General features: G+C 42.7%; 2 pseudogenes; both read left to right on the top strand.

Annotated features, from left to right (window-relative positions):
- Position 1: 1 nt before the first annotated feature.
- LOC102025424 lies at positions 2-500 on the top strand (annotated as a pseudogene).
- Positions 501-1,975: 1,475 nt separating this feature from the next.
- On the top strand, positions 1,976-4,035 carry LOC102013371 (annotated as a pseudogene).
- The last annotated feature ends 22,932 nt before the right edge of the window (positions 4,036-26,967 follow it).

Here is a 26,967-nt window from a genome sequence, read left to right as displayed (position 1 = left end):
GGTGCGCGGCTGCATCGTGGACGCCAACCTGAGCGTGCTCAACCTGGTCATCGTGAAGAAGGGGGAGAAGGACATCCCCGGCCTGACGGACACCACGGTGCCCCGGCGCCTGGGCCCCAAGCGGGCGAGCCGGATCCGCAAGCTGTTCAACCTGTCCAAGGAGGACGACGTCCGGCAATACGTCGTGAGGAAGCCCCTGAGCAAGGAAGGGAAGAAACCCAGGACTAAAGCCCCCAAGATTCAGCGGCTGGTCACTCCTCGTGTCCTTCAACACAAACGCCGCCGTATCGCTCTGAAGAAGCAGCGCACTAAGAGGAACAAGGAGGAGGCTGCAGAATATGCTAAGCTTCTGGCCAAGAGAATGAAGGAAGCCAAAGAAAAACGCCAGGAACAAATTGCCAAGAGACGCAGGCTGTCCTCTCTGAGAGCTTCCACTTCCAAGTCTGAGTCCAGTCAAAAATAAAATGATTAAGTCACAAATAAATTAGATCTGACCTCAAAAAAAAAAAAAAAATCTGAATTCTATTATTTAATTTTTACAAAAATATGTTCTTTAGGAGACAGACAACACACCTATGCACTATGTGAATTTAAAACTCATGTCCACATTAAAAGCTTAATTTTTTTTTTTTTTTGAGACAGGGTCTCAACCTACACATGTAGTTCAGGCTGGCCTTGAGTGCATCATGTAGCCCAGGCTGGGCTTGAATTTGCAGTGATCCTCCTGCCTCAGCCTCCCACGTGCTCAGATTTCAGGTATGTACCACCATACCCAGCAAAAAATTTAATTTTTTACCCAGATGTGGTGCCGCACACTTGTAACCCCAGCACTTGGGAGGCTGAGGCAGAAGGATCACCGAGAGTCCAAGGATAGTCGGCTACATAGTGAGTGTCAAGGCCAGCCCCAACTACACAATGAGACCTTGTCTCAAAACAAAAACAAAACAAAAAAATCAGTAAGACACCATGCATGGCGACTCATGCCTGTAATCCTAGCATTTGGGAGGCTGAGCAGGAGGACCAGCATGAGTCTGAGGCTAGCCTAAACTACATCATGAGGTTTTGTCTCAAAAAAACAAAACAAAACAAAACAAAACAGTTAAGAATCCTTTCAGTATACCTATAATGTATGCTGGCGGTGTGAGGTCTTTAAAACACTAAACTGCTACGTAAGGTTATCAAGTGCAATAAGAATCACTTAGGCTGCTCTGATCTTACTGGTTTATGTAAGACAAGCCACATGACAGAAGAGAATGTGTGACTAACCAGCTTTTTTTTTTTTACCTATTTTTTTGGTACCTGGAATCGAACTCAGGACCTTGGGCTTGCCAGGCAGGCGCTGTGCTGCCGAGCTACATCACCAGCCCCAATCAACTTATGGTGGAATGAACAACTAGGCTTCATTTCTAACCTAATTTTTGGTATTTTCACTTCTTAAATTTTACCAATTCATACCTTTGTAGTGTACAAACCTGAAAACAACCCAAGAGTTAAGAAAATAAGCTGTGCAGCTGAAAAGCTTGGTAAATTCTACTCTGACTTACATAACACATGGTGGTGGTGTAATGATTCACAGCTACATGATGCTTTATAGTTTACATAAGCACATTTGTCACACGGTTGTCCAGCATTTATTAAGTGCTTACTATACGCTAGGTACTATAGGGCTCTGACCATCACGGTGGTCAGAGATTGGGGCGGGAGACAAAAGGAAAATACTGAAAAAGCCAAGCAGTGAGGAGCAGAGAGCAGGAGAGACCGCTTGTGTCAAATCTGGCTCCGGGCACAGTGCTTGCCTGTGGCAGACCCTCGGTTTAATCCTCAGCACAGCAAAACGCAACATGACACAACACAACACAACACAACAACAAAACCTGGCTCCAAGACCTACTCCCTGGATGTGCTTCGGCAATTGCCTCCAATGTAAAATGGACGTATCAATACCGTCTACCTCACAGACTCATGACTGGTACAAATGCCGGCAAGAGAACTTTCTAGCAGCAAGTACTGTGGTGCCTGTGAGACAACCTCACCTGCACAGGTAACGTGTGACGGCAGTGCACAGAGATCTGGAGAACAGATGGAGCTGGAGCTGGCCTCGAAGGACCCACACAAATGAGTGACGGAGAAGAAGGGCAGACGTGGTGCACAGGAGAACACTGCACGGAAGGGCAGTGACCAGGCCTCACACGCATCCCCCTTGAACCTTGCTACCCTTGCTACCCGGCTGCGCAAGGTCACGGCTGATGGAGCCAGTGCTAGGCTCCCGGCTTTGTAACTCCTAATCCCAGTTCACCCCTTTCGCTCTCCTGCTGAGTAATGGTAAGCAATTATCTCCAAAGACATTCAGTACTTAGATGGGGGGGCAGGGAAACAGTAACAGAACAAAAACTAGCCTTTCAGGAAGTAACTACACTACCTGCAGCTAATGGAATTCACATCTCCCTTCAGAATGTCCTAGTGTTAAATTAACTCACACGGATACACATCAATTTCCAATTTGATGTGCTTGTGGTTTTTGTCACAGTAATCACTTTGGACAAACTAAAGACTCAAAATTTAAATTGTTTTAGGTCACCTTCTTGCAACAAAATGATTAAGCTCTCAAATGGATAAAACCTAAATAAATCTGTGGACTTTGAACCTGCTCAGTAAAGTAAGTTACAGAAACAAAATTTACCCTAAAACCCTTTCCGCTGTCTGAGCAGCACCCTGGTGGTAGCTAAGAACAAGCGCCTTACGAAATACGGCAAAAAGGGAGCCAAGAAGAAAGCGGCCGACCTGTTTTCTAAGCATTGGTAGACGGGAAGGCACTGGCCATATTCAACATAAGAAATGTTGGAAAAACATGAGTCAAGGACTCAGGAATCAAAATGACACCTGATTGGCTCAAAGGTTGTGTGTGTGAAGCGCACCTTGCTGATCTGCACAATGATGAGCTTACGTTTAGAAAATTCAAGCTAGTTACTGAAGCTGGTCAGGGCAAACGCTGCCTGCCTAACTTCCATGCATGGACCTTACCGGTGACACAATGTGCTCCATGTTTGAAAAACGGCAGACCATGATTGAAGCTCACGTTGATGTCAAGACTGCCAGGGGTTATCCGCTTCATGTATTCTGTGTTGGTTTTACTGAAAATGCAACAATCAGATACAGAAGACCTCTTACGCTCAGCACCAACAGGTCTGCCAGATCCGGAAGGAAATGATAGAAACTGTGACCCAGAAGGTGCAGACAAATGACTCGAAGGAAGTGGTCAGTAAGTTGATTCCAGACAGCACTGGCAAAGACACAGAAAGGGCTCACTTTTCTATTTCTCCCCTCCATGGCATCTTTGTTAGAAAAGTAAAAATGCTGAAGCAGCCCAGGTTTGAATTGGAAAAAGTGATGGCGCCTCACGGTGAAGGGAGCAGCTCTAGAAAAGCTGCCAGGGTTGACACTGGTGCTGAAGCTGCACAGGCTAATAGTCCAAGAGTCTATTTAAAATCCAGATTTTTAATAGTGATAAATAAAATCCTCCTTGTGAAAAAATTTACACTGAAAAGAAGTTCTACGTCAGGATTAATTTCAAACATATACAGCGCTACCTGCGCGCATGACCTTAACGCCTTCTGCGGTTCTGGTCACAGAGCTCGTTGCACAGCTCTGGTTAGATTCTGTGAGCAGGACTGCGGAAAGAATGGAAGTTCGTGACCCAAGGTACCACTGCAAATGTCTCTCATTTCCAAAACTTTATTCACCCAGAATATACTAGCAAAGCTACCAGCATCAACTTGCAAAAAGTCAACTTTACAACACACAAAACCCTCAGATGATATGTTGCTGTGTTATATTATCGCAAGTAGTCTCAGATGCCACAATTTTATAGGGCTAATAACTATTTTGAATGTAATTTCATCTAATAGAAATTTAATGTCAAATATTTTTAAGCAGTTCATCTAATCCATTTTCTTTAAGAAATGGAACTGAAAAATGCCTGTTACCTTCAGTTTTAGACAAAGCTTTTATAAAAATAAAAATTTCACTGTGGGCTCTTCTATACGCATTTAAAAGAGCCTGTCACGGTGTTCCTTCATAACCACACAGGCGGCCAGGGGAGCGGACAAAGGGGAGCCCCTCCCACTAGTGCGACCTAATCACCTTCCAGCGCCGGCACTCTCCACCTCTCCACCTCTCCACGCGGAAGGACAGGGCAAGTCAGGCAGCTTTAACTTTCACTAACAAGCACCCTAGGGCCAAAGAAGAAATAAAAACTAGCTGCAGAACTTCTGTTATCGTGAGTGCTATCCAAAACATTTTCCATTATTCGATTCTAGTCACAAACATCTACATGCAAGAATATAACTTAAACAAAGGAGCTGTTTCTAAAAGGAAGGTAAGATATTTTAAGTATTATTCTGATCTTTTCCATTCATATCTAACAAAATCATAGAAAACAACGATCTTTTGCAAAGGGAAGGGTATCAAGAGATGGGGTGTGTGTTGGGGGAGAGGCATAAAAGAATGAAGATGTGCTATAAACCTCTACCAACCCCTCACAATGAATGTAATCAACTGTGTACTATAAATAAAAATTTGAGAGAAAAAACCTGACAAAAGTCCTACTCAAATAAAATTTACTTGATCTTAGCCAAAAGGCCAAGAAGTGATCACATAAAATTCAGTGCTCTTAAAAATTTTGAAACTAGCTGGTTGTGGTGGTGCATGCCTGTAATCCCAGCATTTGGGAGGCTGAGGCAGGAGTATCACCTTGAGTTAAGAGACCCTGTCTACAAACAAACAAACAAACAAACAACCCAAAACAAAACAAAACAGTGAGACTATACCTACAAAACATATAACCTTAGGGCTGGCAGTGTAGCTCAGTGGTACAGCACTTGCCTAATATGTGCAAAGCCTACGTTCAGTCCTCAGGAAGGTGTGAGTCTGACCACCATGAACCTGAAGTAAATGCCCACTAATAAATGAAAAGAACTTTGAGAAATGTCCTCACTACATTCCTATATTTTACAAAAATAAATCACAATTATTAGAGATGTGTGAAGAACACCAGGTAATGTTGGAATGCATGCACCTGACTCAAATGCAAAGGACTGATACTGTTTTCTCATTAACAAAAAAATTCTGACACTTCAAAAAGTACCATTTTGGAAAAAAATCTTAACCAGTCTTAAACCAAATAGTATAAATAGTCTGAAACAAACACATTTGTTTAGTCCAAACCAGAACATACCCAAAATGTCACTGAGAAAGCCAAGTTGCTAACACACCTGTCTTTTCCTTCCACAAGCCTGGACGTACTTGTCTTTAGCAATGATTCTAAACTTTTTTGAGGATTTTTTGTCACTCACAAACAGAAAATCGTACTTGAGTTGTAAACTAGAAATGAGGAAACACTTGAGGCTTCTGCTGTATGTTTTTGTGTTGTCATTGTTGTTACCCAGTAACCTGAACATTGTTTCATGTATTGTAATACATTGTAGAGTTTATTTCAAGCTGTTAAAAATGGTACTGTACAAATGTGAATAGACACATCTATAATATGGGTAAGTTTTGTTTCACCTATAACAGATGTTTATAAAAACAAGTGAGGGACTTTTTTCAAGTTTTCTTTTTTTTGCTTGCACAGGTTGCACTATTAAAATTGAGATTGTATAAACCTGGTCAAAAACTGCAAGGTACCAAAATCTTGTAGATAATAAATAAAAAGTTACCATCCTTAAAAAAGCAAAACAAAAAAAACACTTTTGATTTTTTTTTTTTTTTTTTTTTTTTTTTAGAGAGGGTCTCAGGCTGGCCTTGAGCTCACTGTGTAGCCCAGGCTGGTCTAGAACTCACAACGATCTTCCTGCCTCAGCCTCCCCAGTGCTGGGATTACAGGCGTGCGCCACCAAGCCTCACTTTTGAGATTCTTTTGAAAATTATAATCCTTGCTAAATCAACAAGTAAAATTTTATATGCAGTTTCCAGGGGTCTGCCCAATTCCAGCAACCCACCCATGAGTCCCCAAGAGTCCCAAAACTCCAGGCTAAGAACTGCCGGACAGCAGGCCTGGGGATCTCTTGAGATGAAGTTTGAAAACTGAATTTTCCTGTACCTTCGCCCCTTCTCTCCCATTCCTGGCAGCATATATCTGGTCAGAAGTGAACAGTGGTGGGGATTTAGCTCAGTGGCACAGCACCTGCCTGGCAAGCACGAGGTTGTCAGTTTGATTCATGGTACTGGAAAAAAAACAACAGCAAAAAAAGCTTTTGTGCACAAAAAAATCACCATTAAAAAGTTGATACAACACATAAAATGGGAAAAGAATTTGTAAATCATGATCAGATACAGGTCTAATATCCAGACTATATAAATAACTCACACAATGCAAAATAAAAAGACAAAATGCTCAAGATAAAAATGTAGGATTTGAGTAGACATTTCTCCTAATAGGATACACATTTAGCCAACAGGAACCGCAAATGATCTTGACACTATTAGTCACCAGAGAAATGTAAATCAAGACCACATTGAGATACCACTTCACATCTACAAGGATGGCTATAATACAATAACAAGTATTGGCAAAGATGTGGGAAAATCGGAAGCCTCATCCATTCCTGCTAGGAATACACTTCAGAAAACAATTTGGCAAATTTTCAAAGTTAACATAGCTACCATGTGACCCAGCAATTGCAATTCTAGGCATACACACAAGAGATCTGAGAAGATATTCTACATTCCCACAAAAACTTGAACATAGATGTACACAGCATCATTATTTGTAACACTCAAAAGTGAAAGCAACCCCAACACATATCACCTGGTAAATGGGTCCGTAAAGCAAGCACTTAGCCACACACAGGGCATTACCGATCAGGAAGGGAGCGAAGCACTGGTGCAGCACAACCTGGGTGAGCCCAACAACCCCACAGTGAGTAAAAGCATACACAAAGGCCATTTCATTGCAGGAGCCGACATACACAAAACAGAATAAAGAAATCCACACAGACAAAGCCCACCAACGGCTAACAGGGCTGGCGCAGGGAGGCGCAGGAAATGCTGCTCGTAAGTTCCAGGTTTTTCTGTGGGGCACTGAAAACATTCTGGAATTAAACACTGGTGATGGTTGTGCAACCCTGAGAATACACCAAGAACCACTGAACTGTACACTTAAACAGCAGGTATTATGATGTGCGAATTACACAGTATATATAAAAATAAATTGAAATAGACTATCTTTAAACACTAACAGTCCAAAGATGATCTGAAGCAGTAAGATGAATGAAAATAATCATGGTGGGGCTGGGAGTTTAGCTCAGTGGCACAGTGTCTGCCTGGCAAGCGCAACGTCCTGAGTTAGATTCCCACTATGGGGGGGGGATGGATAATCATGGTATTTAATGTAAGATTACATCACTCACTGGGAGGCTCACCAAGCATAAGCTAGGCTCCAGCTCTAGCAACGCAGCATGACGGCAGAACATGGCGTCCTCCACCTGGGAGCCCAAGGACCTGGATGGGCTGCGTGTGTGCCTCTTCCGCCCTGCCGGTCATATGAGCGCACCTTTCCAACCTTCAGTGTTTCCAAGAATGAACTTAAGGATTCCCTTCCACCCCCAACATTAAATCTTCTAACAATTTACTAGCAACTTGTGCTAATTACGGGAGACTAACTCTTGCCTAATTCATCTGAGTTTTTGTTTTGTTTTTTGTGGTGCTAGGGATCAAACTCAGGGCCTTCTGCATGCAAGGCAAGAACTCTACCACTGAGCCAGATTCCCAGCCCTTGCCTCATTCATCTGATTGCCACCAACAATTCCCAACTTCTCAACATTAAGAGATGTGACATTTTACTCTCTTCACCCTACTCGATCCTGCCATGTTCTCTCTTATTGTTTTCATCTATTTACTTTTTGGTTTTTTGAAACAGGGTCTCGCTTCCTATTCTGGGCTGGTCTTAAACTCACTGTGTAGCCCAAGCTGTCCTCAAACTCATGGGGATTTTCCTGCCTCAGCCTTCTGAGTGCTGGTATCTCTTACTGTTTTAAAAAATTGGGCTGGGGATATAGCTCAGTGGCACAAGTGTCTGCCTAGCAACCACAAGATCCTGAGTTGGATTCCCAGTACAAAAAAAAAAAAAAAATTGTGCCTCAGAATGTGCATTTAGGTCATACTTTTATTTTTATTTTATTTTATTTTTTACTAACCATAACAGCCAATCATAGTATCTTGGTTAGACGGTAAAGTGTTATCATGCTTTCCATTTGCCCCTTTGAAAAATTAGCTCATGAATCTATTTGGGGGCACTTGGGTTAAGGAACTAGAATACAATCTTGAAGTAAATACGATGCCTAACAGAACTGAGCCTACAAACTTGGCCATGGAATAGTGGGGTTCTCCACAAACCTGGGTCTGAAGCACTTCCTCAGGGAGGTGAGAGGCGTGTCTACACCTAGCACGCTTCCTTGGCTGACTCTCCAGTGCTCCACCTTGACCAGGAGGAACCCCGATTAAGGAGAAGAAACCCACGGACGCTCAGAGGCCTGTGTATGCACTGCCACCTTCACTTGGTTAAGTTTCTTTAAAAAACCAAAATAAGAACATAAGTCATAAGGGGTCAAGTGAAATCTGTCTGTAACGATATCACACCTTAGGACTACTCCTCAGGCAGCACTGAGCATAACTTCAGGGAGAACAGGCCTCGGGAGCCACGCCCTCCGGGAGGCGCACTGAACACCGAGCACGGAGCACGGGAAGGCTCCCTGCTGCCTCCCTCACAGCGCCAGGGTTCACGAGTCCCAGCATCCAGGACACCACGGTGCCAGAGCACTGGGATCTTATGAAAGACAGCAGCTGGTATGTAAGTGCCTGTACCTTTTCTCCTCAGGGAAATCGATGTTAAATTTTTTTCTGCTATAAAAGCGAGGTTTATAGGTAAATAAGTTTATCTAATAAACATTCTTAATTCCTACACCCCATTCGCTTACAAGTTTTGACTATCATCTATATGCAAAGTACCAAGACTCTAACACAAGGAGAAAGTAGTTACTTATTTATTCCTTTAAATTATTATTATATTGACCCTAATTTCATGACCTTAAATCTGGTCAAGAACCAAAACCACAGACACAGAAAGTGAGGCAAGCTTGCTGAACAAAACACATGTTGAGCGCTGAAAAGGTGGCGTGAAGTCACTGGCGAGAGTGTGGAAAGGAAGGACGGGCCGCTGTGAAAGGCTGTGTGAGAGCGCGACCTGCACGGCCGGCCCACAAGAGCAGGAAGGCCTGCAGGAGGAAGGACACCACCACTGGCAGAGCGCGCCGCAGGGCTGCACCTGCCTTGGACCCCAGGTGTGGGCAGGTGACCAGGACGTGAGAGGACGGCGGGAACAGGGATGGAGGGCTGGGAACTAGGGGCACTGTGGAAGGTGGCAGAGACAGCCACGAAGTAGAGACCAACAGAATCTGCTCTTTAGAGATAAAGGGGGAGAAAGAAAAGGGATCAAAAATGACGTGGACAATTAGGAGTCCACGCCTCTGACTTCTGCTCTTACCAGTGAGGTAGCTTTCCCTATTTTCAGTGTGGTTTTCTACTCTTTAAAGGCAATGCTTCGTAATTTATGCAGTCATGTTTGAGATGCAAATTAGACATCCAGGTAGAGCTGTCAAGCAGTAGGCTGACGCGGGCCTCTCTGAATGGGGGCAGGGAGGAGTCAGGCTGAAGATAACCACTGATGGTGCCTGACTCCCCATGGCCGACTAAAGGTTCTCAGCTCTCTGGTGGTGTGGGAGAGTACTGGGTGTGCCTCCCGGTACTGCTCTGCGGCAAGGTGCTCTCGTGGCAGGCACGGGCCCTGGGTCTGCCGCGCGACCCTGTGGAACCGCACTCTACAGTGCGCTATGCTGGCCTCTACACTGTCCAGCAGGCCAGCTGTAGTAAATGCAGCCTTCCCTTAAGATATGTTCAATTTATGATGGGTTCAATTTATGAATTGTCTCCTGGATATAGACAGCAAGTTTGAGGCCATCTAGGGCTACACAGTGAGACTGTGTTTCCAAAAAAACGAGGGAAGAAATTCAGTGAGGTAATCACCTGTATCAAATACTGCTAAATAACGAGTCAGAAAAAAATGAGCCCTGAATTTTGTGCCTGCATATTTCCTTCCCATGAAGGTCTTTTTAGCTCAGTATCTCCTCTCCAGGGAGAAGCCAATCCTTGCGTTAGGTATGGGAGGGTTAAAGGCACCCTGGAGCAGCCGGCTGCAGCAGGATGAGGAAGGAATGGAAGCTGAGGAGCCAGAGGTGGACAGGGACAAGAACCCAGAACAAAGATGAACTCAGGTTTCAAAGATGAGTACTGCCGGACATGGTGGCGCACGCCTGTCATCCCAGCACTTGGGAGGCTGAGGCAGGAGGATCACTGCAAGTTCGAGACTACAAAGTGAGCTCAAGGCTAGCCTGAACTGCATAGCGAGACCCTGCCTCAAACAGACAAAAAAAAAAAAAAAAAAGAAAAAGATGAGTTGTATTTTTTTTTTCTGTACTGGGAATCAAACTCAGGACCTCACAGTTGCCAGGCAGGTGCTGTGCCACTGAGCTATATCCCGGCCCCAAGTTTCAAAGATGGGTGAGAGCTGAGCATGGTAAATGCTAAAGGGAAGGCTTGTCTCCTGCTACAAGACAACTCCATTACAGAAAAGCACTCTGGAGTTCATTATAGTAGGAGTAGAGTAGGAGGTTACTCCATTAAAGTCTTAAAATTTATACAAGGTATGGTTAAAAAATAACGTGTTTAAATTTTTTTTTTAAAGTTACTACAGTAAAAGACACATTGCCAAGGCCAGGCCTGGTGGCACATGCCACCAGGAGGATTGTTGTAAGTTCAAGGCCAGTCCAGGGTACAAAATGAGCTCAAGGCCAGCCTGACCTGCATAGTGAGAAAAGACCAAAGAAAGACCAAAAAGAAGAAAAAAAAGAAAAAAGAAAGGACTCACTGCCACTAATCCTCCTCAAAAATCCCTCCTTGCTTTGAACACTCTTATAGCACCATTCTTGCCACTTTTTTTTTTTTTTTTTTTTTTTTTTGGAGACAGGGTCTTGCTCTGCAGTCCTGACTGGCCTTGAACTCATTATGTAGCCCAGGGTGGTCTTGAATTCATGGGGATCCTCCTGCCTTAGCCTCCCAAGTGCTGGGAGTGCACCACCACGCTCAGCTGCTATTGCCACTTTCTGAAGTGGTTCCGGAAGTCCTTTTGTTGTAAGTCTTTGTGCTGTCATGGCCACCCTGACAACTGAAAGCATTGTATGAGGGAATTCCAATGGTTTCATGCAGATAGAACATAAATTTTCTTTTTGAATCAGATAGAACTGATGCAAAGTGTTTACCTTTCATGGTCGTTCTGACTTTGGGAAAGAGCCAGAAGTTGCACGGAGCCAGTGCCGGTGCTTCAGGTGGGTGAACACACACCAAAATGCTTTGAGGGGTTGCCTTCCTGCTGGATGGCGTGGGGCAGCAGCATCACTACGGTTCTGACTGCACCTCCTACAGACGCTCGCGCATGAGAGGACTTCTAGAGCTGCTGCACAGAGTGGCAAGCACGATGGGTAAGTGTGTTTGAAGGGAGGAGAGCATTTTCACGGGGATTAATGACCATGTGTCTTTTACTGCGATAAATTTGTAATATTTAAACAGTCACTGCATATGCCAATCACCCCTTGTATGTACAAGTGCATAAAGGCAGACCTTAAGCTCCACCTCACCTCAGAACACATCGACTAAAAGAAAAGAGGTGGATACTTTAAAAAAAGTACTGATAACAAATAGTAAAGTACCTAACTTTCTCTTGGTTATATTATAAAGATGATTCTAAAATTAAAACATGAACTCAAAGTACTTAAGCCATTAAAACACAGCTCTTTTAAAGCTAAGGAAAATTTATGTTCTATCTGCATAAAACCATTTGAATTCCCTCATACGATGCTTTCAGTCTGTAATGGTTTCTCAAAACTGAAGCATTTTCCCCTTTGGTCTTACTGAAGGAGGAGGCCGTCTTGAGATAAGCTTTCTATAAGCTTCTGTACAGCAACCACATTAGAAAATGTTAAAATATTTTCAGGTTTGCTTTGGGAAATTCTAAATTTTAAAACCACTCCCAATTAAAATACGACCACTTCAAAGAGACGGGGATAATTTCAAAGTTCAGACCAAAACAGCTTCTGATAGAAAGCACTGCTGCGGGAGCAGTAACCCAGTTTCGTTCTGAGTGTGATGTTTGCGGCCCTCAAGAGAGCTGCAACTTTCGAGCAAGATTTTTTCATGAACTGCCTGATAACAGGTAACTCAGAGGGGAGATCAATACATTTTCATGCTGCACAGTATCTCACCTCCTTGGCAAGAAAGGCACGCTCTTAGAAACACACACACATCCTACAGACAGTTTGCCACAATTTTAACTCAAGGCTAAACTACACAACATGTGCCAACTTCACAGGAAAAGATCCTCATCACAAAAATTATTCTCCTGAGCTGGGAAAGCTGATGAAAGATATTCAAATACACAAAGGTTTTCTCCACATGGAATTTTTAATTACCTTTTCCCGAAATACCACTCTGGTGTTGCACTGTGGTAACTACGCTCAGCAGGACTGAGCCCCCAACACCTGTATTTCTGAATGAACCACCTGTTTACTGCACTACCTCCCTGTGAACTCCACAGTAGTTTCTTTCAGGATATAAAATCATTAGTAACAACACACAGTTTAGACATTTGTATTTTAACCACAGTGTAATGTCTAAAAAACGATCCTGTGAGGCAAGGCACCAAGCCCTGGAGGGAGGGAACAGATGCTGGCTCAGACAGACAGGTGGGTGGAAGGAGCCATGATGTGGGGAGATGACGTTTATATCATGATTTTTCTAATCTAAAGAAAACCTCAGGTCTTCACAATGCAGGTGCTATAAATAGGTGCAATCAGCCTAAAAACCTTAATGTTTTGCTTGCTTTTGTTTTAAAATAACTTTTGTTGGCTAGGCATAGTGATGTGCACCTGTAATCCCAGAACTCAGGAGGCTGAGGCAAGAGGATCTCCAGGAGTTTGAGGACAGCCTGAGCTACACAAGTGAGTTCAAGTTCAGCCTGAACCACACAGTGAAACCTTGTCTCAAACGAACAAATAAAATAAATAATAAATAAATAAATAACTTTTATCACACACCAAACCCAGGGCATGGTCAAGATAACCAAACAATGTGACCAGGCAGATTACCTGGAGGCCTGGGGACATCTAAGTCTAATTTTCACTCATCAAGTTATGGTGAAGAAAAATTTCAATTTTTTTTTTTTTTTTTTTTTTTTTTTTTTGAGACAGGGTGTCACTATGCAGTTCAGGCTGGCCTTGAGCTCACTTTGTAGCTAAGGCTGGTCTTGAACTCACAACAATCCCCTTGCCTCAGGCTCCCAAGTGCACCAACGTGAATTTTCTATCACTAGTTTCAGTAACATCTTCAGTTTGATCAGACAAACATGGGTCAAGGAATCACTCCCTTTTCCATTCCTGACTCCTGAGGAAAAAAATTATCTAAAAATCACAAAGTTCCTGTCAGATAAATGTTAGTCTCTTTGTGAATGACTAAAAGGTGCATCTTTTAGCCAACAGATCTTTGTTTCCTCCATTCATGAAGAGTTGAAAACCTGTAATCCCAGCTACTTGAGAGGCTGAGACGGAAGGATCATACATTTGAGGCCAGCCTGGGTAATTTAGTAAGGCCCTGTCTCAAAATAAAATTTTTAAAAGGGTTGAGGGTGTGGTTCAGTTGTGCAGCACTTGCTTAGCACTTGTAAGGCTCTGGATCTGATTCCTAGTACCATGCAAAACAAAAACAAAAACAAAAACAAAACTTCACTACATATATAGCTACTATGCTTGGTTTTTCCTCAAGATAAAATCCTACCAGACAATAGATGCTCTTTTCTGTGGTGGGGGGAATAGATGTGAGGGCTGGTGGTAAGGAGTTTACCCACATTTTCTCATTTCTTTACAGTGAACATGCACTGTTCCTACAGTAAGCAAGACAACTAGCCATGAACTTAAAAAAAAAAAAATGAATTCATCAAACTCATTCAGATCCAATGTCTAGCCCTTGCATTTGTTTTTTTATTTATTGATGTTTTTGGAGATAGGGTCTCACTATGTAGTTCAGGCTGACCTTGAACTCACCATGTAGCCCCAGATGGCCTCAAACTCAGTGATCCTCTACCTCAGCCTACCAAGTGTTTGGGATCACAGGTGTGTGGCCCCATGCCTGGCTTAATATTTTCATTTAGATCCAAAGATTCATGAAAGAAGGTTAAAAAATGCAAATATAATTTAAGAAACTCTTAAAAATCTATACAAAGCCTCAACATATTAGCAAACTTTTATTAACCCTCATCAAATATTTACTGGGTCAGACACACAACTATGAGCACAACAGTAGGATCCCTCCTCTTAGAAGGCTTAGCGATCTCAGTAACAGAGGGTGTGGCCATATGTCCTGGTTTACACTCTGTCTCTCCGAGCAACTGTTAATAATGTCCTCCCAGTGTGGACAATAAATTATGTGCTTAGTCTACTCATTAAAAAACAATCTACCAAAAAAAATCTACCATTTCTATAGGGCTACATGGGTGTAAAATGTATATCATCTGAAGGTCTTTCTCTTTAACTTCAGTTTTACTACACAAGACAATACTTATTAAAGTTATTTTAGATATTCATCTCACTCTGATATATACTTGATATGTACTGAAATAAAAAATTTGCTTTAATCAAGCAAGTATGACATCAAAATATACACAAAGTAGTTTTTTTTTTTTTGCTTTCCTTGAGACAGGGTCTTATCATGTAGTTCAGGCTGGCCTTGAACTCACAGTATAGTATAGGCTGTCCTTGGACTCTCAGTGATCCTCCTGCTTCAGCCTCCCGAGTGCTGGGGATACAGGCATGTGTCACTATGCCTAATGGTGAATTTTTAAAATCAAGTCCCTTGAAGGCAGACAGTTTGGGTTTGTTTGTTTGTTTGTTTTAAAGGGAAAAGGGGTTTCACTATGTGGCTGGTCTCAAATTCTTGGGAACTTATTATTACACAGTGCTCTAGCTAATAAATGAAGAAAAAAACATAGAAGCAGGCATTATTTTGCAATTCCCAAAAAGAAACAATGTTCCCTGGTAGAATTATATACTACCACCTATTAAATGATACTCTATGCTTACACAAAGAATCAAACCATAATCCAATAAGACAGTAGGTTTAAAGATAATTTTCAGGAAACAAAAGGAACTGAGAAACATGTCAAATGACACCACAAGGATGCAGCCAGCAGACTGCAGATACAGACAACTATGCACAAGTGACCTGGATTCCCCAACAGAAAACTGCAAGGGCCAGGCGAGCATGCGAGCCAGCCACCCTACAGAGCAGAAGAGATTTACACATATTAACCGATCACTCTTCTCTGGACCATAGTTAAACAAACTGAAAGGTAATTATGAGTCAACCTAGGAATATAAACACTGACAGCGTATTTTAATGATGCTGAGAAAATTTGTGAGTGTAATAATGTTATTGTACTTGTCTTTTTAAAAATAACTCCTGTTAGTAAATAATAGGATATGATGTCTGGAATTGCTTCAAATGTGCGGCGGGGAGGGTGGGTAGGGGTGACAGCGGTGTGGATGCAGAAACAGCACTGGGCCAGGTACTGACGTGCTGTGCCTGAGAGAGGAGTGTACTAAGTTCGCTTCTCTCTCTAAAATATAAAAAGGGTTTATTTTTCCCAAAAGCAATACTGCCTCCTTTGAAAGGTCAAAATAATATCATAATTTAGAAACACAGGACACTGTGACCTGACAACAGAGGAGAAACACTTATAACTACAGTGAAATCTAACCATTTGATGTGACTAGGGGATGAGAAGTAAAATATGAAAATCCTTCCATGTTATAGTTGTCTCTTATACCACTTGTTTTTCATGTATCTAAAAACAACATATGCAAGACAGTATATTTCTGAGTTAGTAAAAATTCAGGATATGCTAACACATCGTGATTAAAGGTATAAAAGGAAAATGAAACATGTTAGAAGTAAAACATTTGCCTAGTGAAGTCATCCCTCCGTCAGGGTTAGAGTCCAACCTTCTAACCTTGTAGTTACTACTACACCCCAAACATGACTTCGCTTTCAGTGTTTCAAGGTCAGAATAATAAAACAGAACCACAAACATCTCGTCTTTGAGCAGAACCTACCATGCAGGTCTGGCTACAAGCAGGGTTTTAGGTGTGAGCTGCTCTTGCGCGCAGTCAACATTTACAGTGCTGGTGCCGAAGCCACTCCGCACGGCTCCCCTGTGGACACACGCCGCCCTTGGGGTCTCTGGGGAATGAGAGACTGTCCTCCAAACAAAGGGCATGTGTATCCCAGTGGCAAGGTCTCAGAGGGAGGAGAAGACGCAGAGGGTTCTCTACATTCACTGCATCATGAAGTAACAGATTCTTCTGGGTCAGCCAGCCTGTGTCGCCGGACAGCAGGCACAAGGGCCAGAAGCATTTCCCACCAAGCAGCAGAGCAACGCTCAGCCCCACGTGCAGCTCTCCTGGCTCAGGGCAGTCCACCGGCTTCCTTCCCTGCCTCACTCCCTCGCCCCGCAGCCGCAGATCCCAGCTGGCCTCCAGTCGGAACTCAGCACCCAGAGGCTCTGACTGGGCTCCAGGCTGCACTCTTTCCCTCGTCTTGCTGTCTAATGCAGCAACAAGCTAAGGTCCAGTGCTTGAAATCTCCCTTTCCAACTGCAGATACAACACCTGGGTCAGGTCCTCCTCACCCCAAACCCAACCCATTAGAATCATCTCTCTGCCTCCCTCTTTCAAGCGCCCTCCAGGGACAGCATCAGAATGTGGACTGAGAAACTCCCCAGCTAAGAAACCTTCAGTGGTTCCTAGGCCTATGGACCAAAGCACAACTCCTCCACAAGGCATCAACAGCCCTCCACTGCCTGAGCCCAGCGTTCTCGTCATGGCGCCCAAAGTCCTCCTTTCCCTCCCACTGAAATACTTGAACTATTCCTCCAATGCGTCTTGACTTTTTCCACCTCTAAAACTGTGTATCACTTACACCTTCTACCCAGGATCCTTTCCCCACACTGCCATCACAGCTCCCAGTCGTCCTTCAGGGACTGGCTCCAGTGCACTTCCTCCCTGAGCAGCTCACGACCGCCTGGGAGGAGCCATTTCCCCACCTGACCCTAACACGGGGCTTCTCACCATCACACCCCAGCCTAAATGCTGCAGTTTTTCTATAAACTGTCTCTCCCACTACAAGCTCTTTGGCAGAAGGGAAAGGAATATGCATGTCCTATGCACCCAACACACTGCTCTGCCTAAGGCATGCCCCAGATACCCATGCAAATGCAGGACCCTGAGCTTAACCTGATGCTTTTCCTCATATACACCACAAACGCCGTGCTGCCTCTGCATAGGAAGAGGCCTCAGACTTAGCACGTTTTCTCATGGAGCTGCCACGTTATAGCAGTTTTTGTTTCCTGGAATACTCAAGAGGACTTTTTCTGTTAAAAAAGAAAAGTGGTTGGCATGGTGGTGCACTCCTATGATCCCAGGAGTACTCTGAGAGGCTGCATCAGGAGGACTGCAAGTTGGACCCCAGTCTGACAATTTAGCAACTTGGTAAGACACTGGCTCAAAGATAAAAAGTGGGGAAGAAAAGTGGGTGGGCTGGTGATGTAGCTCCGTGCAGAAGCCCTGGCATCAGTACCAGGATTACAGAAAAATGTGGTAGCTAACGGACTATTTAAGGGGTCCCCTTAAGCTGGAGGAACAGTGATCCGTACCTACTTGATGCTGCTGATTCCGTCCTCCCCTTCCATAAGCTGAACTGCTTAAGATATGATTCAAATTAATGAGTTTGGACATCACAGTGTGCTTCAGGCAGGACCCTTCCCATTAGTAAAAATACCCGGGTGCTGCCCCATCTGAATGGTACCTACTCCAGCGCCAGAGCTCTTTTCTCCTTCCGGAAGCACGGCGTATTTAATTCTTATTGCCGAAGAGACTCTCCTCCACACTCTCAATTACTAGCCAACTTCCAATGCGCACAGGTGGGCAATTTCCCAGGGGCTCCTGAGCCAGGGGCCTGCAGGCTGAACAGTGCACACTGCTGCAGCCCACCTACATGATGTACATGAATCCCGCTCTGCCAGGAACCAGGAGGGGGCAGGAGAGGGCCCTAACCCTACCCTCAAGCAACCTGGGGCAGAGCTGTCTGAATGTCAAGGTAACTTCAAAGATACAGTGTCAAAGATAATTTGTTTAAACAAATGCAAAGAACCAGATACATAATACACATCACACACGCACTACATATGTTACAGCTAAAATTAATCTGTGAACAAGTACTCAAGCGGTTTAAGAGCTTAATTTGTTTCCAAATAGAAAAGAAATATTGAAAAACTAATGAAATCTGAATTAACTCCGAAGTCTAGTTAACAGTAATACAGTACGATACACCAATGTTGGTTTCTATGTTCTGAGAAACATGCCACGGCTATGAAAGACTTTATCAACAGGGAAACTCTGTAAGGAATACATGACAATCCTGCCTCAGCCTTCCAAGTGCTGGGATTACAGGTGTGCACCACCATGTCTAGTTTAAACTGTAATCTTTTAAGCATTCTCAGGTTTACTTGGTAAAGACTGCCAACTAGCAAATGGCTTGGCTTTTCACCACAATCCATATACAAACGTGCAAATATGTTTTATAGCGTAAGTTTCTATCTGGCCAATGCCAAGGTAACCAGGCTGACTGGCATTAAGTGGCATCCCCAGTGCTGGCTCAGGACACAGCGTAGATGTGAAACAGCTGCCTGAGAGCCACTCCGCATGGCTTCCTGGCTGCGAACCGTGTGCACATCTGGACTCAGCCACAAAGAACACCCCAGGGAAGGACAGGAAGATGTGTGTATGAAGGCATTTGCCTTAGTGGGCTTTATGAGGACAGACCGGAAACCCAAAAAGGGGCACAGAGACACGGGCAAACTATGAAGCCTTCTGACTTGTGATACAGATTTATTAACCGATACATTAATACATCCACATGGAAAAAAGAGATTAAAGAACGTGTGCCAGTGGGATCCTAAAAGCTCATCATGTAAAGCCATGAACATATTTGTGCACATGTGTGCGTACATCGAGAGATGCCTGAGGATGGAAGGAAGAAAAGGATAGAGATACTTATACTTACTTTCTTCATATTTTCCTGTACTTGTAAAATAAGTATTTATAATTTTTTTTTGAGATAGGGTCTCCCTGTGTATTTCAGGCTGGCCTCAAACTCATGGTAATGCTCCTGCTTCAGCCTCCTGAATGCTGAGATTACAGGCATGTACCACTACACCCAGAACATTTATAATTTTTAAAGAAAAATAAAAAATAATTGTTTTAATGCTATACAGAATTTGTCTTACAGCCAAAAGACATTGAGGATAATAAAATTTTTAAAAGAGTGATCTCTACTCATGATAAAATATTTATTAAACTTAGAATAAGTTTAATACTTAGAATAAGTTTTAATCCTACAAAGCTAAGAAATATAAAAACATCAGATATCAGCCAAGAGACTAAGTTGTTAATGTTAACTACAACATTATGCATGTAAGTTTAGCGTAGGAGATATAACATATACTGCTACAATATTATTATTTAGCTCCAAAAATCATACTAGTTATAAATACCAAGTTATTTCATATGTATTTAATTTATAAATATATATACTGCTGATAATGTTTGTACTTTAACTGAGAAGACTAGTAAATAATTTTGCACAACACATACAAATATCTCCTCTTACCAATAACTTATCTCAATGAATTTAGGAGCTCAGAAAACTTAAACTATACTTAGTATAAAACCCTCCAAAATGAGAGATGAGGAAATGAGACATTCATCAAAGCGAAATGGCTCCTCTCAGGTCAGCAACTGGGCCCAGTACCCAGATTCTGATCAAAAGGCTCAAAGCCAGTTACAATACAGTGCTGCACGCCTGTAATCTCTCAGTAGGCTGAGGCAGGGAGATTCCAAATTCAAGGCCAGCCTGAGCAATTTATCAAGACCTTGCCTCAGGAAATGCTGGGATACAGTTCAGGGCTCCCTGAGTTCAATCTCCACTAACACACACATGCACACCCACACCAAAAGAAAAAAAAATGTATATCCCCCAATACTTGCCCATCAATGTTTACAATGGCCCTGTTCACAATCATCAAAAAATGGAACCAATCCAAATGTCCTTCAAAATGCTGACTGATGTCAGACATGGTGGTGCACTCCTGTAATCCCAGCACTCCAGAGGCTGAGGCAGCAGGATTGTTGCAAGTTCGAGACCAGCCTTGGCTACAAAGTGAGCTCAAGGCCAGCCTGAACTCCATAGTACGATGCTGTCTCAAAAAAAAAAAAAAAATACTGACTGAGAAACAGTTAGTGATACACTCATATAATGGAATATTACTTAATAATAAAAAAGGAACAGGTTGCTGATATGCATAAAACCTCAAAGGTGTTATTCTGAGTGAAAGAAGGTAGACTTTAAAGTTTACATATGTCTTGGTTACTTTGCTCTAGTTGCTGAGAAAAAAATGCCTGACACTCAAAATTAGGGAAGGAAAGGTTTATTTAGCTTACAGTTTGTGGAAGTTTCAGTCTATAATCAGCTGGCTCCAAGGCAGGGTGGCACATGGCAGAGGGCAACAGTTCATGGCTGTGGAAAACAGCAAAGGGAAGGGCTCTTTTCCGCCCTTATATGGTAAGCAGGCTACTTGTACCCAGGGCGTGTGTAGCACTCACATAATCTCCATGCCCTCCTCTTGCAAGAGCTCAGGATGGATACAAAGTAAGGACCCTGACTCCCTGCTGAATCACATAGTTAACCTTCTAAACTTCTCACATTGACACAATGAACAACATCCCAGAGAGGTAAGGGCACGTCCTTTTCACCCCAGGGTGCAGAACTGCTGAGTCACTTAGCCAAGCCTCTAGACTCCTCAAGTTGACACAGTGTACCAACCATAACAACATATTGGCCAGGTGTGACGGCACACACCTGTTGTCCCAGTGCTCTGGATGGCTGAGGCAGGAGGATCACAAGCTCTAGCCTAGGTATCTTGATGACTTAGCATGACCCTGTCTCAAAATAAGAAAATTAAAAAAGGCTGGGGATGCAGCTCAGTGCAAAGGGCCTAATAATGCAAATAAATTTCAATTCTGAATAACGAAATAAATTTTTAAAAGGATAAACTTCGTGTACTGTATAATCCTATTTCTATAACATTCTCCAAAAGACAAAACCATAGTGATGGACACAGCTCAATGGTTATGGGAGGAGGGATGGGCAGGAGTGGATACAAAGAAGTAACAGGGAGTTTGGGGGTGATAAAACTATTCTGCATCTTAACTGTGGTGGTTACACAAATCTACACATAAGCTGCTATTCACAGAATTGGGTGCACACTAGAGTATATGTCAATTTTACTATACATTATTTTAAAAACAAAACTAAGTTATTTACTCAATCTCTGATTTCCCAAAGGTAGAAATAAAGCTGGGAGTGGTGGTGCATACTTAATCTTAGCACTTGGGAGACTGAGGCAGGAGAAGCTCTGCATGTTCAAGGCTACACAGTGAGATCTTGTCTCAAAGGAGAATATCTGAAGATCTGTAGATATTTAAGACTTTAATTTTTCAGTTAGTAAAAAAATTTTTCTGGTCTTTTTGAGACAGGGTCTCACTATGCACTTCAAGCTGGCCTTGAACTCACTTTGTGCCCAGGTTGTTCTTGAACTCACAGCAATCTTCCCACCTCAGACTCCTGAGTACTGGGATTACAGATATGTGCCACCACACCCAGCTGTTTAGTAAAATAATCTAATGACTCTTCTTGTTTTTTTGAGTGCTATGTAGTTCAGGCTAGTCTTGAACTCACTTATAGGAACTAATGATTAAAGAATTAATGGCTCTTATCTTTAAAAGAACACATTCAACTTGCAAAATTAACATAGCTTCAGTGTGTCTCAGCTCTCCTGTTAGTAACATGGGGATAATAAGAATTTCTATCACTTCAAAGAGTGGTAAGAAGGTTAAATGGTAAAGGCTATGTACCCGGGTGTTGAATGTATGAACAGACACAAACACAGCGTATGCAACCTGGGCATAGAATCGGAAGATGGTTCTAGCCCAGGGCCTGTTCCCTGCCGTCCATAGTAAACAGAGCCCAAACCCTCAGCCAGATGTCACTGCCCAGGCCTTGCCATGTACTGCCTACACACTGTGTCTGGGGCCCACTCGTGAGCACTGAGGCCATCTCTCTGTATGCACTCATGAGGCCCGTTTCTCCTAACATAATGAACAGCCAGCCATCTGTGTGCACACATGCGTGTGCATGTTCAGCAACAGTAGAGGTAATAAATATCATTTAGAAGACCTCAGCTTTAAATGGAGGCAAACAGGATCCAACCCTAACCTTTTCCAGATTTTCAGGTTTTTAGAGAACTACTCCTCCACATGGAATAAGGTCATAAATATAATGATTTTATCACTCCCTTCCACACCCTTTACTGCAGTAAGCATTTGTGTAGCGTCTACCTCAAGAAGGTACTTTTCCTGCCAGGTGTGGTGGCTGGGGTACATTTATAACCCCAGCACTCAGGAGGCTGAGGCAGGAGAATCACCAAGAGTTCAAAGTCAGCCTGGGCTACATAGTGAGTTCATTCCAGCCTAAAATTATAGAGCAAGACTCTGTTAAAAAAAACAACAACAACATACTTTTCATTAAACTACATCGGGCTGTGGTTTTTCAAATTGCCTGCCCCAGTCCAATTTTTCTTCAATGAAATGAACTAAATAAAAACTAACAGCACCTGACAGACGGTAGGGGTAAGGACACAGTAAGGACGTGGCACGAGTGTTCCCTCCAGCTGCATGTGAGCACGCTCTGGCAGCGGCGGGCCCTGCTTCTCACTGGGGACCGCGTCCTGGAAGTCTGAGCGGCACCGGTGGACAGAACAGATGCACAGCGGTCTCAGCCTGGAGCCATCCAAGTCTGCAAGAGCTGCCGCAGGGCCCTATCCCTCTGAACTCAGCACCCTGGCTGCAAAGATAAGCGACGCCCGCAGGATGTTTAAAAAGTCTACCTTCCTATGTCAGGTGACAAAGGACAGAGCAGCCACTGGAAGGCAAGACAAGCTGTCTTGGGGAGAGGAAATTCACCACTGAAAAGTAGGTAATTTCTTATCTACTGTGGGTGTCATTTCTAACATTTAGTTTTAATATTTTACCACTTGGAAATATTTTTAGTTTATTATGCAAGATTTAGACTTTTTAAATTCAGTTTTTTGGTTTTTTTAACCAGGAATAGAACTCGGGACCTTGTGCTTGCCAGGCAGGTGCTTGCCAGGCAGGCACTTGGGCCACTGAGCTATATCCCCGGCCCTAGACTTTTTAAATTTAAAAAGCAAAACAAGTTTTAAAAGAAAAAAATATATTTAATGTCAAAACACCAATTTTTTTCTTTTTGGTTGGTTGGTTGGTTTGTTTTTCTTACGGTACCGGGAATTGAACTCACGACCTTGCGCTTGCCAGGCAGGCGCTGTGCTGCTGAGCTAAATCCCCAGCCCCCCCAATTTTTTCTTTTAGAGCACAGCAATATTCATGTTAGAATCACAAGATTTATGTGCTTTCTAAAAAATCAAGTCCTTGCTGTGTAACATACATAAAGACTTGTTTGTGTTAGGTAAGAGCTTTATTCCAAGATAATTTGGCTTTGCCCACTAGAAAACAATACCCTTTTTTAAAAAAGAGATGACTTGTCCACTAAAACACATACGTACGAAAGTTCCATATTTAAAACTAATTACTATTTCCAAAATCACCTGGCTTATTATTTCGTGAACTGTGTGTCTCTCCATCTAACGAGTCCATGCTGACACGGGCATGGCCAGGGCCTCACAGCAGTGGCTGTTGCCAGGAGCTCCGCCCCAGGGCTTCCCAGCCCGGGCCCTATGGACGGGAGACGGGAGAGGGGTCACTCTCAGGGGCAGCAGGCCTGCGCACAGAGCACACCTGGCTCACCAGATGCCAGGAGCACATTCCTGCCCCCGGGCCTGACAACAAAAGACCTCTCTGGACAGGGCCAGGGTCCCCTAGGCAAAATCCCCTGTGGCCAGGGAGCCCTGCTTTACAGAGTGACACTTTAATCACTGTGTCCAGGTTTGGGCAAGAAAGGGTGGTACTTCTGCAACTTAAACAAGACATCAGTTCCGGTGCAGTTTTCAGTTGGAGCAAGGACACCTCCACAGCTACAAAAGTACATAGCCACACACAATTATATTCCACTCTACTTGGCCGACGGGCCTACTAAATACAAAATATTCAAAGTGAACAATATTTTAAGTTTTCCAAGTTGCTATTTGTTTAGAACCTTGGAGTTCCCAAAAATGTTTAAATATATGGCAGTTACAAAAATATATTAAATAAAATATTTTAATTAGCAATGCAGGAAGGATTGTGATTTCAATACTATAAAATGAGACAGTAAAAAAAGTATTTAGTATTAACACCTTTCAGGTGTTACGATTTTTTTTTGAGCTGAGGTCTTACTATGCTACCCAGGTTGGTCTCAACTTTTGAGTTCAAGGGATCCTCCTGCCTCAGACTATTTAGTAGCTGGGACTGCAGATATGTACCACCACATCTAGCTGAGATGTTGTAATTATTTTAAAGATATTTTCCATTATATTGACCCCTCTATATTTAAGAATAAAAGACTGTAAGTTTGCTTTTAGGTTGACTTAGGAATTCTCAATATTGAGAAAATCTAAGGTAGGCATTTAGAATGCTGTATAGGCAAAAGTAGTTTGAAATTATTTTGTATCACAAAATATTTCAATACTCAATTTAAATTAGATATTAGAAGTACGCATTCCTGTAATACTAGCTTTTTGGGAGGCTGAGATAGGAGGATTGCACATCCCTGTCTCAAAAATTTTTTTAAAGAGTTGAAGATGTAGCACCGTTGGGTTCAATTCTCAATACCACTACCACCAAAAAAAGAACACTGTAATTTTCCTATGGATCAGTTAAGGGATGGATACATTTTAAATGTAAAGATTTAGTAAGAGACTGGGTGTGGTGGCACACCCTGTGATCCCAGCAATCGGGAGGCTGAGACAGGAGGGTTACCACAAATTTGAGGCCAGCCTGGGCTACATAGTGAGTTCAAGGCCAGCTTGGATTACATAGTGAGACTGTCTTTAAAAAACAAAAATAAAGATTTAATAAGTATATATTTAATAAGTCAAAATTGTAAGTGTAAAATAATATACAGCGAACACAGGAACATTATTCACCATAGTTGCAAACCAGAAACAATTCAAATTTCCACCAATGACAGAGTGGACAGGCAAATGCTAACACAGGATACAATGGACTTCTGCTACTTTCATGGGAAACTAAAAATACCGTTTGTTTATATGTGAGATAAATCATCACTACACTCAACAGTGTGGGTACAGCTCCTAAGAACACTGCAGAGCTAAGGAAGGCAGACACAAACAAGTCCATACTGCATTCTGCTTACAGACACTTCCAAGTGGCTGGGGATGCAGGTCAGTGGGAGAACACAAGTTTGGTGGAACCGAGGCCCTGCATTCAATCCCCAGCACCAAAGAATAAACAAAACAAAACCAAAAACAAACATGAAAAGTTCCAAAAACGAGATGGAAGTACTCTATGGTGAAAGAATCCAAAACAATTAAGACCTTCGGGAGAGCAGTAAGTTGCAAAGGACACAAGGCTTCTGGGACTTCAGGACCCTGTTTCTTAGCTGGGGCATGGTGGTGCTTGCCCACAATCCCAGCCACTGGGGAGGCTGAGGCAGGAAGATCGATAAGAGTCCAGGAATTCAAGACTGGCCTGTGTAATATACTAAGATCTCAAAAACAATCTATTTCTTACTCTAGGGACTGAGTTCAGAGATAATTCATTCAACTGATCACACAGAAAAAATTTCACTGATGCATACACCATGATTATTCTACTCTTCTATGTATACTTTGATTAAAATTTTCCTTTGAAAACAAGTATACAACAGGTGTGGCGGCACACACTTGTAATCTCAGCACTTACGAGGCTGAGGCAGGAGGACTGCTGTGAATTTGAGGTCAACCTGGGCTGCATAGTGAATTCAAGACCAGCCTGGAACACACATAGAGGCTGTGTCTCAAAAAAACCAAAACCAAGACCAAACAACCACAAAAAGAAAACAAGTATGCAGTGAAGCAAGTACCTCCAGTTTCCCCTCTCCATGACTTAATTTCCAAAAGAAACTACAGTATTAGGTTTTCTTTTTTTTTTTTCCGGTACCGGGAAACGAACTCACGACCTCACACTTACCAGGCAGGTGCTGTGCCACTGAGCTAAATCCCCAGCCCCAACAGTATTAGTTTTTCAAAGAAACAAATGAGTTCTTTACAGTTATTTCATGCTATACTGTATAGAATAGGGCCGGGGATATAGCTCCTTGGCACAGTGCCTTCCTGGCAAGAGTGAGGTGCTGAGTTGAATTCTCGATACCAAAAAAGAAAACAAAACGAAGCTTATAGACTGCATAGAATAATGCTCAAATATATCTATTTCCCAATATTACAAATAGTGGCATATTCTACACACTCTTCTCTATCTTATTTTTTAATTAGTGGCCTAATTTGGAGATTTTTCCAAAGCAATATAAGAGACCCTCATTCTCTTATAACTATGTAATATTTGTTCTCTCATATGAACGTACACTAGTTTAACTAATTATATACTGATGGACTTTAAGGTTGTTTTTACACTTTTGCTGAGTTCATTTTAATTTAAATGACCTTGTGTGCTACAAATAGAATTG

The sequence above is a fragment of the Chinchilla lanigera genome, unplaced genomic scaffold (assembly GCF_000276665.1).
Source record: "Chinchilla lanigera isolate Chin_1 unplaced genomic scaffold, ChiLan1.0 scaffold00050, whole genome shotgun sequence".
NCBI classification, from domain to species: domain Eukaryota; kingdom Metazoa; phylum Chordata; class Mammalia; order Rodentia; family Chinchillidae; genus Chinchilla; species Chinchilla lanigera.
Note: the sequence above shows the minus strand (reverse complement) of the source record. Positions and strands in the feature narration are given on the sequence as shown.